Source organism: Ambystoma mexicanum, chromosome 13 (assembly GCF_040938575.1).
Source record: "Ambystoma mexicanum isolate Mex_15411 chromosome 13, UKY_AmexF1_1, whole genome shotgun sequence".
Lineage (NCBI taxonomy): Eukaryota > Metazoa > Chordata > Amphibia > Caudata > Ambystomatidae > Ambystoma > Ambystoma mexicanum.
The window spans coordinates 66,250,570-66,267,294 of NC_090938.1; positions in this window are offsets into that span (position 1 = coordinate 66,250,570).

A 16,725-nucleotide genomic window follows, 5' to 3' on the forward strand; every position below is an offset into this window, starting at 1 on the left:
TAGCAGATGTTGTGTAGGGTCAAAAGGAAGGTCTTCAAAAACCTGAATCGTGTGGGTCGTGTCTCTTAGGTATGTAGGGGTCAGGACACTCATCGGTTTCAGAAAGAAATCTATAAACTTACAAACAGGTTCAAGTATCGACCCACACCCGGACACAATGGGTCTGCCTGGTGGATCGATGTTGTTTTTATGAATCTTAGGAAGGGCATAGATGGTGGGTACCCTTCCTTGATTACTAGTCAAAAAATCAAACTCTTTCTTAGTGATCCATTCTCTGTCCCTTGCATAGTTGGCGGTCTCAATAATCTCATTGAGAATGGACTTGGTTGGGTCCTGTCTAATTTTAGTGTAGCTAATGTCATCTGCTAGAAGGTCATGAAGCATTTTGAGGTATTGGGTTGAGGTCATCCATACGATCCCACCCCCCTTATCAGCTGGTTTTATGACCAATGACAGATTTTTGGATAATTCCATGATAGCATGGTGTTCTTCTCTAGAGATATTATGTTGATAGTTGGATTTTTCTCTCTTGAGATTGTGTAGATCTTTAAGCACACATTTCTCAAAGGTAATGATTTCAGGCGGTACCTGATGGTCCTGCGGACGGAAGGTGGATGGCGCATGTGACCCTGAATCTGGTTCGACATACTCTTGTTCTTGGTCCTCAAAAAATGCTTTGAGATGCACGGTACGGAAAAACTTACGTACCTCCATTTCGGTCTTAAACCAGTCGGTTTGGTGGGTAGGTACATAAGACAAGCCTTTGGAGATAGCTGATGTTTGTGTTTTTGAAAGAGTGATGTTGGCCAGATTGAAAATTGGTATGGGTTGTTTGTCTACCTGGTTCGTCTCCTGCGGCCTCGTTTGTTGCGCATCATAGGTTGAAAGGGTTGATACCATGGGGGTACCCACCCGGGTGGTCCCATCATCCCACCTCCTCCTAAAAAAGGATATGGTGGTTGTTAATTGCCAGGATTGCAGGGTTGATTTTTTCGACTTTGGTGGTCTGACCCACTGCTGCTCAAATTGGAGAAAGAGACCCATTTCCTCCTGTATCTCCCCTGATTTTGTGACGGTTGTTGGGTTTTGGCAGCCTCTCTAGCCTGGTCAGTAGTATAGGGAAAAATGAGGTCTACACTAAATTCCTTGCAGTCTTTTGTCAATTTTTTGGTTTTCTTAGAGATAGTAGCAGTTTTAAAGTCTTCAAACAGTTTATTAGTGGCAAGTAGTTGTTCTCGGGCATCAGTAAGTGCAGAATTGTTTAAGAAATTCTCTTCCTCTTTTTCGAGATCTTTTTGGATTTCCTTACTAATGGGCTGGGCCGTGGAAATAGTAAGAACGATGAGGTCACGGCTACATTTTATAGCAATGTGGCTAAAGATGGTAGTGTATTCCTTGTCACTCAGAAAAAGGCAAGGCTTGTTGCGCACAATTAAGCCAGCTGGAATCGTATTAGATCTTAAATACTCTCTAAGAAAATGTCCATGGAGTTCCGTCCGGAACTGTTTCTTTTTGAGTTTTAATAAGTCCTCGCTCCCTGAGATTGGTACAGGGCGTGGATTGGGTCCCGGAGGGTCAAAGATAGAAGGACCCTGGATAATATCTGCCGTCTCCTCTAAGGTGTAACCAAAGGTTTGGTCTTCGGCCATATTCAGAAGTGCAAAGCAGTGAGAGAACGTTACATAGGAAAAAGGAATATATAGATAAAGTAGCAGAGAGGACAGCAACAAAAACGGGATTATTAGGAGAAAAGTAGAACACCGGCACTAAATCAACCGGCTATGGGCCTAAAAATCAGGCTTATTTTAAATGCACAACCTAAGCAACCGTGGTTGCTGAAGTAAATGTAACAAACAATAGGGGAGCCCCTGTGTGCAAGTGAGAGTGGGGGCAAAGTATGTAGAATTTACAAAAACCGACAAAGGGGTACTCACACTCGAGACAGTCCTAGATTCTGTCGGACATTCAAATTAAATCTCCATAGTAATTTAAAGGCTAGTGTTTGCGAGGCAAATCACTGGGGATACACCAAGGGAACAGTCTGAGAAGTGCTAACCATAAATTTATTGTTGAAAGAATAGTTTTTTTGAGATTTTACACAATTTCTAAAGCAAAAAATAAGTAGAATAGAGCAATTGAGAAAATAAAGAAAAACAGAACATTCATCACAAATATATCAAGTGCAAAAGAAGGGATAACATATTAATCACATCAAGATAAAACAATTATTACAGGCTACCCATAGTTCCTGCAACATAAGGTCTACCAGGGTGTATAAAAAATTACCCTGGTAGGTATGTAAAAAGAATATTATTTTAGCTGAGTTTGTATATTTAATCTGCCAACGTGTGGGAAAGAATCAAAAGTTCGTTCCTAAAGGGAACAAAATATATATAAATCATGTTTCGGCATGCCAAACTGGCATCAGTAGTCAGAGCCTTCCTCAGGGCAGGATGGAGGTGAGCTGATAGTATCACCCTAGAGGGGGCAGAAAAAAGGGAAATACTTAAGTCATATAGACAGGCTGCTATACAGACAACTTCAGAGGGATATCATAATTCAAGTGTATGCTGTCATAAATATACGGACCACTCACCCAGTATAGATTAAAGAACGGAGTGCAGTCCGTAGAAGGCTACTTTTCCAAACCTATTGAACTTCGTACGCTGTGTAACAATGCAGCCAAGTAGAAAGAAAAAGGTTGAGCGCACCTGGGTCACGCTTCTGAAAATACTGTGGAGAGAACACAGCCTTAGTGAGAGTAAAATTCATAGAAAGAGCGAAAAGTCAGTGAAGGAGTTTGTCGGACGCCATCGGAGCATGTTGTGGTATTGCGCCTGATTATTTTATCTGAAAGGTAGCGCTCCGAATCATGAATATAACTAAAGAACAAGCACTACAATAAGTAAAAGGAGTGTGAGGTGCCCAGACAGGGTCATAGAGTGAATGGTGAGGGATCCTATAGAGGAGCATAACGGGGAGACGGCATGCAGGTTTATAAAAGCATGGTATAAGTATACGGGTGCATGCAAGCCCATATGTGGATATGAGCATAGCATAGTGCTAATATCAAGGTTTAAAAAGGATTTATGTTATTAGTATTTAACAGTAACAGGCCCGGTGGGGCAGAGACACATGTAAAAGGTACCTTAGTAGTGAAATGCTCCGGGTAGAACTTGTCCGAAGAGTTAGGTGGAAAGGAAAACACGTCCGTCTTCAGTAAATAAAAATGGAGTCAGTAGTCTCCAAGGGTGCTATAATGAGCAAGCATACCTAACCTGGAAAGGCAAACACACTGTATGAGCGCTTGTGCTGGACCTAGGAGGAAACACAGTAACAACTATGTGGAGAAGCCATATGAAAGGAACCATGTAAAGAACCGGGCAGGGGGCTGTTGCTGAAACCCAGAATAAACTGGAAAACTTACCAGTGTACGAAAGTAGAAAACAGCAGAGGTTGGATTCGTCTGTGCAAAAACCCTGTGGAAACGACGCCACGTTCTGCTAACTCGGCTCACTGAATTGAAGCCAGAGGACAGAGCGCCTCGTCATGCGGGGGTGAAATGGCTGACCGAAGATCCTGTTCGGAACCGGCAGCTGTGATAGATTAGCGCGGGCTTGTTGGATACGAGGGGGTTGTCACGGTAACCCCGGTCCTCGTAAAGAGGGTGGAGCAAGCGTCCGGCGTCTGGTGCTCGGAGCGCGGGCTAAGCAGCCAATGGAAAGGGGGGCGGGGTTGCTAGCCCCGTATGTAAACATACCAGCCTTGGTGTGCAGTATGGCAGAGTGTGCTGCAGGAGCCCGCTGAGTTAGAGCTGGTTGTGGAGGATAGGCTGTGGGGGGGGAATGCTACGACTGTCATGGCCCTACAGCATGGTACAGTAATCATACAGAGTCACCATCAAGGGCACCGATGTCCGCACAATGTAACTGTATCATCAGTATGTCCAGTCATGTGGGGGGTATGAACTCTTCGTTGAGACCATTCTGAAAGGTATCAAGACGATGGATCCACCGGGCCTCTTTTTTAGAAGGCTCGTAATGGCATTCGAAGAATGTACATCGATGTCAGCAATCCACCAGGTAATATCATCGACCGAATGGTGGAATTCCATGTAGTGACTCACCAATGGGGCACTTATGGTTTTACAACGAATCCTCGACCGGTGTTCGCAGATTCTGATGTGGGCAGCACGCATGGTCTGACCCACGTACCTGAGGCCGCATGGACATTCGATGATGTACACTACTTGCTTGCTTTTGCAATTTGTTAGATTGCGTAGGATCCAAGGTTTTCCATTCACCATGAAGTCTTTAGTTTTTTTAGTGTATTTGCACGCAGTGCAATTGCCACAGGCAAAGTGGCCCACAGCACTTCTCAAATTCCATAGTCCCTCTCTCGGTGCAGGTTTTATGAACCTAGAGTGTACAAGGTGGTCCCTTAGATTCTTGCCACGTTTGAAGGCAAATCTGGGGAATGGTTCATCCTGTAGGCACAGGCGGGTAAGTGGCCAATATTTAGAAATCAATTTCTTGATTTTCATAGAGTGGGTGCCGTGTGTAATGACACAGGTGGTCCTGGGGTGGGTATCCAGTGATTTTATTTCGGGGGCCAATAGTGCCTCCCTGTTATAAAATCCGGCACGTTTCTTAGATTTGGATATGATGTGGCGTGGATATCCTCTCTGGGTCAATCTATTGTCCAAATCATGAGCATGATGGTAAAAATCTTGACTGTCAGAGCAATTGCGTCTGATCCTCAGGAATTGACCGAATGAGAGGTTCTCTCAGAGATGTCTAGGGTGGTCGGTAGAAAAATGAAGGAGAGTATTCCTATCACTAGGTTTTCGGAAAAGATTGCATTTAATTTTTCCTTCACTGTCTTTAATTTCTAAGTCTAGAAAATTAACCGTTGTTGCACTGGATTCCATTGTGAATTGGATGTCACTGTTAACATTATTCAGCCAAGCAAAAAAATCGTCAAGGGTGTCTTTGGTTCCTTCCCAAATGAAGAAAACGTCATCAATGTATCTTTTCCATTGTTGAATGTTTTCTCTGAAGGGATTAGTGTCAGCCAAAATGTTTATTTGCTCAAATTCTGCCATGAACAGAACCGCTAGGCTTGGAGCGAAAGTCGCCCCCATTGCCGTGCCTTTCGTTTGTAAGTAAAACTGGCCGTCAAAGTCGAAATAGTTTTTTGTGAGGGCTAGGGTGAGTAATTCAATGATGAAAGGGATGGGGACTCTTTCCTGGAGGTCATATTTCATCAACTGTCTTCTCATACACTCAATTGCTTGGCCCCGGGGTATGCTAGTGTACAAAGATTTTATATCCATAGTAACTAGCAGATGTTGTGTAGGGTCAAAAGGAAGGTCTTCAAAAACCTGAATCGTGTGGGTCGTGTCTCTTAGGTATGTAGGGGTCAGGACACTCATCGGTTTCAGAAAGAAATCTATAAACTTACAAACAGGTTCAAGTATCGACCCACACCCGGACACAATGGGTCTGCCTGGTGGATCGATGTTGTTTTTATGAATCTTAGGAAGGGCATAGATGGTGGGTACCCTTCCTTGATTACTAGTCAAAAAATCAAACTCTTGCTTAGTGATCCATTCTCTGTCCCTTGCATAGTTGGCGGTCTCAATAATCTCATTGAGGATGGACTTGGTCGGGTCCTGTCTAATTTTAGTGTAGCTAATGTCATCTGCTAGAAGGTCATGAAGCATTTTGAGGTATTGGGTTGAGGTCATCCATACGATCCCACCCCCCTTATCAGCTGGTTTTATGACCAATGACCGATTTTTGGATAATTCCATGATAGCATGGTGTTCTTCTCTAGAGATATTATGTTGATAATTGGATTTTTCTCTCTTGAGATTGTGTAGATCTTTAAGCACACATTTCTCAAAGGTAATGATTTCAGGCGGTACCTGATGGTCCTGCGGACGGAAGGTGGATGGCGCATGTGACCCTGAATCTGGTTCGACATACTCTTGTTCTTGGTCCTCAAAAAATGCTTTGAGATGCACGGTACGGAAAAACTTACGTACCTCCATTTCGGTCTTAAACCAGTCGGTTTGGTGGGTAGGTACATAAGACAAGCCTTTGGAGATAGCTGATGTTTGTGTTTTTGAAAGAGTGATGTTGGCCAGATTGAAAATTGGTATGGGTTGTTTGTCTACCTGGTTCGTCTCCTGCGGCCTCGGTTGTTGCGCATCATAGGTTGAAAGGGTTGATACCATGGGGGTACCCACCCGGGTGGTCCCATCATCCCACCTCCTCCTAAAAAAGGATATGGTGGTTGTTAATTGCCAGGATTGCAGGGTTGATTTTTTCGACTTTGGTGGTCTGACCCACTGCTGCTCAAATTGGAGAAAGAGACCCATTTCCTCCTGTATCTCCCCTGATTTTGTGACGGTTGTTGGGTTTTGGCAGCCTCTCTAGCCTGGTCAGTAGTATAGGGAAAAATGAGGTCTACACTAAATTCCTTGCAGTCTTTTGTCAATTTTTTGGTTTTCTTAGAGATAGTAGCAGTTTTAAAGTCTTCAAACAGTTTATTAGTGGCAAGTAGTTGTTCTCGGGCATCAGTAAGTGCAGAATTGTTTAAGAAATTCTCTTCCTCTTTTTCGAGATCTTTTTGGATTTCCTTACTAATGGGCTGGGCCGTGGAAATAGTAAGAACGATGAGGTCACGGCTACATTTTATAGCAATGTGGCTAAAGATGGTAGTGTATTCCTTGTCACTCAGAAAAAGGCAAGGCTTGTTGCGCACAATTAAGCCAGCTGGAATAGTATTAGATCTTAAATACTCTCTAAGAAAATGTCCATGGAGTTCCGTCCGGAACTGTTTCTTTTTGAGTTTTAATAAGTCCTCGCTCCCTGAGATTGGTACAGGGCGTGGATTGGGTCCCGGTGGGTCAAAGATAGAAGGACCCTGGATAATATCTGCCGTCTCCTCTAAGGTGTAACCAAAGGTTTGGTCTTCGGCCATATTCAGAAGTGCAAAGCAGTGAGAGCACGTTACATAGGAAAAAGGAATATATAGATAAAGTAGCAGAGAGGACAGCAACAAAAACGGGATTATTAGGAGAAAAGTAGAACACCGGCACTAAATCAACCGGCTATGGGCCTAAAAATCAGGCTTATTTTAAATGCACAACCTAAGCAACCGTGGTTGCTGAAGTAAATGTAACAAACAATAGGGGAGCCCCTGTGTGCAAGTGAGAGTGGGGGCAAAGTATGTAGAATTTACAAAAACCGACAAAGGGGTACTCACACTCGAGACAGTCCTAGATTCTGTCCGACATTCAAATTAAATCTCCATAGTAATTTAAAGGCTAGTGTTTGCGAGGCAAATCACTGGGGATACACCAAGGGAACAGTCTGAGAAGTGCTAACCATACATTTATTGTTGAAAGCATAGTTTTTTTGAGATTTTACACAATTTCTAAAGCAAAAAATAAGTAGAATAGAGCAATTGAGAAAATAAAGAAAAACAGAACATTCATCACAAATATATCAAGTGCAAAAGAAGGGATAACATATTAATCACATCAAGATAAAACAATTATTACAGGCTACCCATAGTTCCTGCAACATAAGGTCTACCAGGGTGTATAAAAAATTACCCTGGTAGGTATGTAAAAAGAATATTATTTTAGCTGAGTTTGTATATTTAATCTGCCAACGTGTGGGAAAGAATCAAAAGTTCGTTCCTAAAGGGAACAAAATATATATAAATCACGTTTCGGCATGCCAAACTGGCATCAGTAGTCAGAGCCTTCCTCAGGGCAGGATGGAGGTGAGTTGATAGTATCACCCTAGAGGGGGCAGAAAAAAGGGAAATACTTAAGTCATATAGACAGGCTGCTATACAGACAACTTCAGAGGGATATCATAATTCAAGTGTATGCTGTCATAAATATACGGACCACTCACCCAGTATAGATTAAAGAACGGAGTGCAGTCCGTAGAAGGCTACTTTTCCAAACCTATTGAACTTCGTACGCTGTGTAACAATGCAGCCAAGTAGAAAGAAAAAGGTAGAGCGCACCTGGGTCACGCTTCTGAAAATACTGTGGAGAGAACACAGCCTTAGTGAGAGTAAAATTCATAGAAAGAGCGAAAAGTCAGTGAAGGAGTTTGTCGGACGCCATCGGAGCATGTTGTGGTATTGCGCCTGAATATTTTATCTGAAAGGTAGCGCTCCGAATCATGAATATAACTAAAGAACAAGCACTACAATAAGTAAAAGGAGTGCGAGGTGCCCAGACAGGGTCATAGAGTGAATGGTGAGGGATCCTATAGAGGAGCATAACGGGGAGACGGCATGCAGGTTTATAAAAGCATGGTATAAGTATACGGGTGCATGCAAGCCCATATGTGGATATGAGCATAGCATAGTGCTAATATCAAGGTTTAAAAAGGATTTATGTTATTAGTATTTAACAGTAACAGGCCCGGTGGGGCAGAGACACATGTAAAAGGTACCTTAGTAGTGAAATGCTCCGGGTAGAACTTGTCCGAAGAGTTAGGTGGAAAGGAAAACACGTCCGTCTTCAGTAAATAAAAATGGAGTCAGTAGTCTCCAAGGGTGCTATAATGAGCAAGCATACCTAACCTGGAAAGGCAAACACACTGTATGAGCGCTTGTGCTGGACCTAGGAGGAAACACAGTAACAACTATGTGGAGAAGCCATATGAAAGGAACCATGTAAAGAACCGGGCAGGGGGCTGTTGCTGAAACCCAGAATAAACTGGAAAACGTACCAGTGTACGAAAGTAGAAAACAGCAGAGGTTGGATTCGTCTGTGCAAAAACCCTGTGGAAACGACGCCACGTTCTGCTAACTCGGTTCACTGAATTGAAGCCAGAGGACAGAGTGCCTCGTCATGCGGGGGTGAAATGGCTGACCGAAGGTCCTGTTCGGAACCGGCAGCTGTGATAGATTAGCGCAGGCTTGTTGGATACGAGGGGTTTTCCACGGTAACCCCGGTCCTCGTAAAGAGGGTGGAGCAAGCGTCCGGCGTCTGGTGCTCGGAGCGCGGGCTAAGCAGCCAATGGAAAGGGGGGTGGGGTTGCTAGCCCCGTATGTAAACATACCAGCCCTGGTGTGCAGTATGGCAGAGTGTGCTGCAGGAGCCCGCTGAGTTAGAGCTGGTTGTGGAGGTCAGGCTGTGGGGGGGGAATGCTACGACTGTCATGGCCCTACAGTATGGTACAGTAATCATACAGAGTCACCATCAAGGGCACCGATGTCCGCACAATGTAACTGTATCATCAGTATGTCCAGTCATGTGGGGGGTATGAACTCTTCGTTGAGACCATTCTGAAAGGTATCAAGACGATGGATCCACCTGGCCTCTTTTTTAGAAGGCTCGTAAGGGCATTCGAAGAATGTAGAACGATGTCAGCAATCCACCAGGTAATATCATCGACCGAATGGTGGAATTCCATGTAGTGACTCACCAATGGGGCACTTATGGTTTTACAACGAATCCTCGACCGGTGTTCGCAGATTCTGATGTGGGCAGCATGCATGGTCTGACCCACGTACCTGAGGCCGCATGGACATTCGATGATGTACACTACTTGCTTGCTTTTGCAATTTGTTAGTTTACGTAGCATCCACGGCTTTCCATTCACCATGAAGTTTTTAGTCTTTTTAGTGTTTTTGCACGCAGTGAAATCGCCACAGGCAAAGTGGCCCACAGCACTTCTCAAATTCCATAGTCCGTCTCTCTGTGCAGGTTTTAAGAACCTAGAGTGTACAAGGTGGTCCCTTAGATTCTTGCCACGTTTGAAGGCAAATCTGGGGAATGGTTCATCCTGTAGGCACAGGCGGGTAAGTGGCCAATATTTAGAAATCAATTTCTTGATTTTCATAGAGTGGGTGCCGTGTGTAATGACACAGGTGGTCCTGGGGTGGGTATCTGGTAATTTTATTTCGGGGGCCAATAGTGCCTCCCTGTTATAAAATCCGGCACGTTTCTTAGATTTGGATATGATGTGGCGTGGATATCCTCTCTGGGTCAATCTATTGTCCAAATCATGAGCATGATGGTAAAAATCTTGACTGTCAGAGCAATTGCGTCTGATCCTCAGGAATTGACCGAATGGGAGGTTCTCTCGGAGATGTCTAGGGTGGTCGGTAGAAAAATGAAGGAGAGTATTCCTATCACTAGGTTTTCGGAAAAGATTGCATTTAATTTTTCCTTCACTGTCTTTAATTTCTAAGTCTAGAAAATTAACCGTTGTTGCACTGGATTCCATTGTGAATTGGATGTCACTGTTAACATTATTCAGCCAAGCAAAAAAATCGTCAAGGGTGTCTTTGGTTCCTTCCCAAATGAAGAAAACGTCGTCAATGTATCTTTTCCATTGTTGAATGTTTTCTCTGAAGGGATTAGTGTCAGCCAAAATGTTTATTTGCTCAAATTCTGCCATGAACAGAACCGCTAGGCTTGGAGCGAAAGTCGCCCCCATTGCCGTGCCTTTCGTTTGTAAGTAAAACTGGCCGTCAAAGTCAAAATAGTTTTTTGTGAGGGCTAGGGTGAGTAATTCAATGATGAAAGGGATGGGGACTCTTTCCTGGAGGTCATATTTCATCAACTGTCTTCTCATCCACTCAATTGCTTGGCCCCGGGGTATGCTAGTGTACAAAGATTTTATATCCATAGTAACTAGCAGATGTTGTGTAGGGTCAAAAGGAAGGTCTTCAAAAACCTGAATCGTGTGGGTCGTGTCTCTTAGGTATGTAGGGGTCAGGACACTCATCGGTTTCAGAAAGAAATCTATAAACTTACAAACAGGTTCAAGTATCGACCCACACCCGGACACAATGGGTCTGCCTGGTGGATCGATGTTGTTTTTATGAATCTTAGGAAGGGCATAGATGGTGGGTACCCTTCCTTGATTACTAGTCAAAAAATCAAACTCTTTCTTAGTGATCCATTCTCTGTCCCTTGCATAGTTGGCGGTCTCAATAATCTCATTGAGAATGGACTTGGTCGGGTCCTGTCTAATTTTAGTGTAGCTAATGTCATCTGCTAGAAGGTCATGAAGCATTTTGAGGTATTGGGTTGAGGTCATCCATACGATCCCACCCCCCTTATCAGCTGGTTTTATGACCAATGACCGATTTTTGGATAATTCCATGATAGCATGGTGTTCTTCTCTAGAGATATTATGTTGATAGTTGGATTTTTCTCTCTTGAGATTGTGTAGATCTTTAAGCACACATTTCTCAAAGGTAATGATTTCAGGCGGTACCTGATGGTCCTGCGGACGGAAGGTGGATGGCGCATTTGACCGTGAATCTGGTTCGACATACTCTTGTTCTTGGTCCTCAAAAAATGCTTTGAGATGCACAGTACGGAAAAACTTACGTACCTCCATTTCGGTCTTAAACCAGTCGGTTTGGTGGGTAGGTACATAAGACAAGCCTTTGGAGATAGCTGATGTTTGTGTTTTTGAAAGAGTGATGTTGGCCAGATTGAAAATTGGTATGGGTTGTTTGTCTACCTGGTTCGTCTCCTGCGGCCTCGGTTGTTGCGCATCATAGGTTGAAAGGGTTGATACCATGGGGGTACCCACCCGGGTGGTCCCATCATCCCACCTCCTCCTAAAAAAGGATATGGTGGTTGTTAATTGCCAGGATTGCAGGGTTGATTTTTTCGACTTTGGTGGTCTGACCCACTGCTGCTCAAATTGGAGAAAGAGACCCATTTCCTCCTGTATCTCCCCTGATTTTGTGACGGTTGTTGGGTTTTGGCAGCCTCTCTAGCCTGGTCAGTAGTATAGGGAAAAATGAGGTCTACACTAAATTCCTTGCAGTCTTTTGTCAATTTTTTGGTTTTCTTAGAGATAGTAGCAGTTTTAAAGTCTTCAAACAGTTTATTAGTGGCAAGTAGTTGTTCTCGGGCATCAGTAAGTGCAGAATTGTTTAAGAAATTCTCTTCCTCTTTTTCGAGATCTTTTTGGATTTCCTTACTAATGGGCTGGGCCGTGGAAATAGTAAGAACGATGAGGTCACGGCTACATTTTATAGCAATGTGGCTAAAGATGGTAGTGTATTCCTTGTCACTCAGAAAAAGGCAAGGCTCGTTGCGCACAATTAAGCCAGCTGGAATAGTATTAGATCTTAAATACTCTCTAAGAAAATGTCCATGGAGTTCCGTCCGGAACTGTTTCTTTTTGAGTTTTAATAAGTCCTCGCTCCCTGAGATTGGTACAGGGCGTGGATTGTGTCCCGGTGGGTCAAAGATAGAAGGACCCTGGATAATATCTGCCGTCTCCTCTAAGGTATAACCAAAGGTTTGGTCTTCGGCCATATTCAGAAGTGCAAAGCAGTGAGAGCACGTTACATAGGAAAAAGGAATATATAGATAAAGTAGCAGAGAGGACAGCAACAAAAACGGGATTATTAGGAGAAAAGTAGAACACCGGCACTAAATCAACCGGCTATGGGCCTAAAAATCAGGCTTATTTTAAATGCACAACCTAAGCAACCGTGGTTGCTGAAGTAAATGTAACAAACAATAGGGGAGCCCCTGTGTGCAAGTGAGAGTGGGGGCAAATTATGTAGAATTTACAAAAACCGACAAAGGGGTACTCACACTCGAGACAGTCCTAGATTCTGTCCGACATTCAAATTAAATCTCCATAGTAATTTAAAGGCTAGTGTTTGCGAGGCAAATCACTGGGGATACACCAAGGGAACAGTCTGAGAAGTGCTAACCATAAATTTATTGTTGAAAGCATAGTTTTTTTGAGATTTTACACAATTTCTAAAGCAAAAAATAAGTAGAATAGAGCAATTGAGAAAATAAAGAAAAACAGAACATTCATCACAAATATATCAAGTGCAAAAGAAGGGATAACATATTAATCACATCAAGATAAAACAATTATTACAGGCTACCCATAGTTCCTGCAACATAAGGTCTACCAGGGTGTATAAAAAATTACCCTGGTAGGTATGTAAAAAGAATATTATTTTAGATGAGTTTGTATATTTAATCTGCCAACGTGTGGGAAAGAATCAAAAGTTCGTTCCTAAAGGGAACAAAATATATATAAATCACGTTTCGGCATGCCAAACTGGCATCAGTAGTCAGAGCCTTCCTCAGGGCAGGATGGAGGTGAGTTGATAGTATCACCCTAGAGGGGGCAGAAAAAAGGGAAATACTTAAGTCATATAGACAGGCTGCTATACAGACAACTTCAGAGGGATATCATAATTCAAGTGTATGCTGTCATAAATATACGGACCACTCACCCAGTATAGATTAAAGAACGGAGTGCAGTCCGTAGAAGGCTACTTTTCCAAACCTATTGAACTTCGTACGCTGTGTAACAATGCAGCCAAGTAGAAAGAAAAAGGTAGAGCGCACCTGGGTCACGCTTCTGAAAATACTGTGGAGAGAACACAGCCTTAGTGAGAGTAAAATTCATAGAAAGAGCGAAAAGTCAGTGAAGGAGTTTGTCGGACGCCATCGGAGCATGTTGTGGTATTGCGCCTGATTACTTTATCTGAAAGGTAGCGCTCCGAATCATGAATATAACTAAAGAACAAGCACTACAATAAGTAAAAGGAGTGCGAGGTGCCCAAACAGGGTCATAGAGTGAATGGTGAGGGATCCTATAGAGGAGCATAACGGGGAGACGGCATGCAGGTTTATAAAAGCATGGTATAAGTATACGGGTGCATGCAAGCCCATATGTGGATATGAGCATAGCATAGTGCTAATATCAAGGTTTAAAAAGGATTTATGTTATTAGTATTTAACAGTAACAGGCCCGGTGGGGCAGAGACACATGTAAAAGGTACCTTAGTAGTGAAATGCTCCGGGTAGAACTTGTCCGAAGAGTTAGGTGGAAAGGAAAACACGTCCGTCTTCAGTAAATAAAAATGGAGTCAGTAGTCTCCAAGGGTGCTATAATGAGCAAGCATACCTAACCTGGAAAGGCAAACACACTGTATGAGCGCTTGTGCTGGACCTAGGAGGAAACACAGTAACAACTATGTGGAGAAGCCATATGAAAGGAACCATGTAAAGAACCGGGCAGGGGGCTGTTGCTGAAACCCAGAATAAACTGGAAAACGTACCAGTGTACGAAAGTAGAAAACAGCAGAGGTTGGATTCGTCTGTGCAAAAACCCTGTGGAAACGACGCCACGTTCTGCTAACTCGGTTCACTGAATTGAAGCCAGAGGACAGAGTGCCTCGTCATGCGGGGGTGAAATGGCTGACCGAAGGTCCTGTTCGGAACCGGCAGCTGTGATAGATTAGCGCGGGCTTGTTGGATACGAGGGGGTTGTCACGGTAACCCCGGTCCTCGTAAAGAGGGTGGAGCAAGCGTCCGGCGTCTGGTGCTCGGAGCGCGGGCTAAGCAGCCAATGGAAAGGGGGGCGGGGTTGCTAGCCCCGTATGTAAACATACCAGCCCTGGTGTGCAGTATGGCAGAGTGTGCTGCAGGAGCCCGCTGAGTTAGAGCTGGTTGTGGAGGACAGCTGTGGGGGGGGGAATGCTACGACTGTCATGGCCCTACAGCATGGTACAGTAATCATACAGAGTCACCATCAAGGGCACCGATGTCCGCACAATGTAACTGTATCATCAGTATGTCCAGTCATGTGGGGGGTATGAACTCTTCGTTGAGACCATTCTGAAAGGTATCAAGACGATGGATCCACCTGGCCTCTTTTTTAGAAGGCTCGTAAGGGCATTCGATAATGTACAACGATGTCAGCAATCCACCAGGTAATATCATCGACCGAATGGTGGAATTCCATGTAGTGACTCACCAATGGGGCACTTATGGTTTTACAACGAATCCTCGACCGGTGTTCGCAGATTCTGATGTGGGCAGCACGCATGGTCTGACCCACGTACCTGAGGCCGCATGGACATTCGATGATGTACACTACTTGCTTGCTTTTGCAATTTGTTAGATTGCGTAGGATCCAAGGTTTTCCATTCACCATGAAGTCTTTAGTTTTTTTAGTGTATTTGCACGCAGTGCAATTGCCACAGGCAAAGTGGCCCACAGCACTTCTCAAATTCCATAGTCCCTCTCTCGGTGCAGGTTTTAAGAACCTAGAGTGTACAAGGTGGTCCCTTAGATTCTTGCCACGTTTGAAGGCAAATCTGGGGAATGGTTCATCCTGTAGGCACAGGCGGGTAAGTGGCCAATATTTAGAAATCAATTTCTTGATTTTCATAGAGTGGGTGCCGTGTGTAATGACACAGGTGGTCCTGGGGTGGGTATCCGGTGATTTTATTTCGGGGGCCAATAGTGCCTCCCTGTTATAAAATCCGGCACGTTTCTTAGATTTGGATATGATGTGGCGTGGATATCCTCTCTGGGTCAATCTATTGTCCAAATCATGAGCATGATGGTAAAAATCTTGACTATCAGAGCAATTGCGTCTGATCCTCAGGAATTGACCGAATGGAAGGTTCTCTCGGAGATGTCTAGGGTGGTCGGTAGAAAAATGAAGGAGAGTATTCCTATCACTAGGTTTTCGGAAAAGATTGCATTTAATTTTTCCTTCACTGTCTTTAATTTCTAAGTCTAGAAAATTAACCGTTGTTGCACTGGATTCCATTGTGAATTGGATGTCACTGTTAACATTATTCAGCCAAGCAAAAAAATCGTCAAGGGTGTCTTTGGTTCCTTCCCAAATGAAGAAAACGTCGTCAATGTATCTTTTCCATTGTTGAATGTTTTCTCTGAAGGGATTAGTGTCAGCCAAAATGTTTATTTGCTCAAATTCTGCCATGAACAGAACCGCTAGGCTTGGAGCGAAAGTCGCCCCCATTGCCGTGCCTTTCGTTTGTAAGTAAAACTGGCCGTCAAGGTCAAAATAGTTTTTTGTGAGGGCTAGGGTGAGTAATTCAATGATGAAAGGGATGGGGACTCTTTCCTGGAGGTCATATTTCATCAACTGTCTTCTCATACACTCAATTGCTCGGCCCCGGGGTATGCTAGTGTACAAAGATTTTATATCCATAGTAACTAGCAGATGTTGTGTAGGGTCAAAAGGAAGGTCTTCAAAAACCTGAATCGTGTGGGTCGTGTCTCTTAGGTATGTAGGGGTCAGGACACTCATCGGTTTCAGAAAGAAATCTATAAACTTACAAACAGGTTCAAGTATCGACCCACACCCGGACACAATGGGTCTGCCTGGTGGATCGATGTTGTTTTTATGAATCTTAGGAAGGGCATAGATGGTGGGTACCCTTCCTTGATTACTAGTCAAAAAATCAAACTCTTTCTTAGTGATCCATTCTCTGTCCCTTGCATAGTTGGCGGTCTCAATAATCTCATTGAGAATGGACTTGGTCGGGTCCTGTCTAATTTTAGTGTAGCTAATGTCATCTGCTAGAAGGTCATGAAGCATTTTGAGGTATTGGGTTGAGGTCATCCATACGATCCCACCCCCCTTATCAGCTGGTTTTATGACAAATGACCGATTTTTGGATAATTCCATGATAGCATGGTGTTCTTCTCTAGAGATATTATGTTGATAGTTGGATTTTTCTCTCTTGAGATTGTGTAGATCTTTAAGCACACATTTCTCAAAGGTAATGATTTCAGGCGGTACCTGATGGTCCTGCGGACGGAAGGTGGATGGCGCATGTGACCCTGAATCTGGTTCGACATACTCTTGTTCTTGGTCCTCAAAAAATGCTTTGAGATGCACGGTACGGAAAAACTTA